This window comes from Microtus ochrogaster, chromosome 7 (assembly GCF_000317375.1).
Source record: "Microtus ochrogaster isolate Prairie Vole_2 chromosome 7, MicOch1.0, whole genome shotgun sequence".
Classification (NCBI taxonomy): Eukaryota; Metazoa; Chordata; class Mammalia; order Rodentia; family Cricetidae; genus Microtus; species Microtus ochrogaster.
This window is the reverse complement of record NC_022014.1, coordinates 26,510,405-26,513,139: the sequence shown is the minus strand read 5'-3', so window position 1 is coordinate 26,513,139 and position 2,735 is coordinate 26,510,405.

Below are 2,735 nucleotides of genomic sequence, written 5' to 3'. Positions count from 1 at the left end.
CCAGTCCTTGGTGCAGAACAACACCCCACAGTCAGAGCTTGCTTCCTTTGCGTTCTTTTGTTGCTGTAGTTTGGGGTTTTTGTTTTTGCTTTTTTTTTTTTTTTTTTTTTTTGAGACAAGGTCTCACTATGAAGTCCTGCAGGGCCTGGAATTCACTATGTAGACAAGGCTAGCCTCAGACTCACAGAGATCCACCTGTCACTGCTTCCCAAGTGCTGGGACTAAAGGCGTGTGCCGCTGCTCCTGACCCAGAGCTTAATTCCATGTCGGTTCCCACATGCGAGCCAGCACGTGTGCACACACAGGACACACGCCACCCAGAGAAATAGAGAGGGCCTCTGGACTCAGATCTTGGTAAAGTGGAAAGTACGAGGACAACATCCGGAACTCGGACTGCAAGGTTAAATGACTCCACGCTGTGAGTCCCTTACAAAGGCCCTGCTCTGGCACATGCTGATCATATGTGACAGTCCCCCCTCATCATGATTCTGATTTCCAAAGTTTCAGCTACCCACTGTCAACAAGAAGAAGGTTGAGACTGGGTGTGGTGGCACTGAAGTGTAATTCTAGCACCAGGATACTGAGGCAGGAGGGTCATGAGTTCAATGCCAGCCTAGGCTCCATCAGGAGGCACTGTCTCTAAGAAGTGTTACTGTCTAGGGGTCTTGATCCTGTTCGTTTTCTCTGCCAGCTAAAGAATTAAAAGGCAGGAACCATCTCAGGCTCAACCTGTAGCAGCAGGGAGCTCTCAGGCACTGAGAAAGAAAGAAAGGCTTTTATTGGGGGTAAAGACACACACACACACACACACACACACACACACACACACACAGCAAGGCTCACAGAGAAGGAAGGAAGACCCTCTGGGGGGCTCAGGCAGAGAATGAAGAAGAGGAGAAAGAGGAGGAAACAAACAAAAAGAGCAGACACAGTATCACATTTTGAGAGACCATGTGAACATAAAATTTATTACTTTATTGTTGTTCTATTTTATGACTAGCTGTTCTTATTAATCTGTAACCGTGTCTAACATAAGATTTATTTCATCATAGAGAAATAGGATATAGAGGCTGGGGAAATGTCTCATGTGTAAAACGCTTGCCATGCCAATAAGAGCACCTAAGTTTGGATCCCAAGCACCCATGAAAAGTTAGCGCTTGGAGCCGGTGGTGGTGGCGCATGCCTTTCATCCCAGTACTGGGGAGGCAGAGACAGGCAGATCTCTGTGAGTTTGAGGCCAGCCTGGTCTATCAGAGCTAGTTCCAGGACAGACTCTAAAACTACAGTTTTAGTAACCCTGGCTAGAAAAACAAAACAAAAAAAGAAGAAGAAGAAGAAGAAAAGAAAAAGAAAAAAGAAAGAAAAGCTAGCGCTTGGGGTAAGAAGGCAGAGACAGGGGTTTTGCTAACCAGTTAAACTAGCCAAATGGTTCAGTGAAAGACTGTCTAAAAACCAGTAGAGAGTGACAGAAAACACCCAAACATTGACCTTCACACTCACATGGACATATGCATGACACACAAACAAAAGAAAAGAAAACAACATAGCTCCGGTGTGGTAGCTCATACCTGTAATACTGGCACTTAGGAGCCCAGGGCAGATGACTGCCACATGTTTAAGGCCATCTTACGCTACACTACATAGTGAGACCCTGTCTTAAAAGAAAATCAGGCACTGGTGGTGCAGGCCTTTAATCCCAGCACTCGGGAGGCAGAGGCAGGCAGATCTCTGTGAGTTCAGACCAGCCTGGTCTACAAGAGCTAGTTCCAGGACAGGCTCAAAAACCACAGAGAAACCCTGTCCCAAGAAGAAGAAGAAGAAGAAGAAGAAGAAGAAGAAGAAGAAGAAGAAGAAGAAGAAGAGGAAGAGGAAGAGGAAGAGGAAGAGGAAGAGGAAGAGGAAGAGGACGATGAAGAAGACGAAGATGACGAAGTAGAAGACGAAGAAGACGAAAGAAGAAACCATCTAGGATTCAGGACAATCCATGTGTTTTTAAGCACCCGCTGACAAGACAACCATTACAGGTGAAAGGGAACTTCCATATCCATATGAAATGGGGACAGAGTGTAACTCAGTAGGGCAACCTTCCTTGTGCACTTGAGGCCCAGGATCTAGCCCCTTGCACCACTAGAAGCAGAGATCCTGTTGCCTGGGCTATGCTGGACCCTAGTCAACAGCAAGTCTAAACAGTCTTGAGGTGAGTAATTAAAAACACAAAATGTCACAGGGGTGACATCAGCTTGAGGATTGGCCGAAGCTGAATCACATTGATTCCTGTCAAAGATGATTGAAGCCACCTCCTGCTTCAAACACATAGACATAGGATTGCAAGAATTAATAATCACACGAATGTGATCCAGAGAGGGACACATTCGCACTCCTATACACACAAATAAATAAATAAACAAATGAATAAATGCAATAAAGTTTGTAAAGGGCTGATGAGATGGCTCAAGAGGTCAAGGTGCTTGCCACCAAGTCTGGGCCCATGGTAGAAGGAGGAACTCAAACTCTGCAAGTCGCCCTCTGACCTTCGCACACATCCCTGGCGTGTGTGTGGACATACACATGCAAAAAGACACAACTGAAGCCGGGCGGTGGTGGCGCACGCCTTTAATCCCAGCACTCGGGAGGCAGAGACAGGCGGATCTTTGTGAGTTCGAGACCAGCCTGGTCTACAGAGCTAGTTCCAGGACAGGCTCCAAAACCACAGAGAAACCCTGTCTCGAAAAACC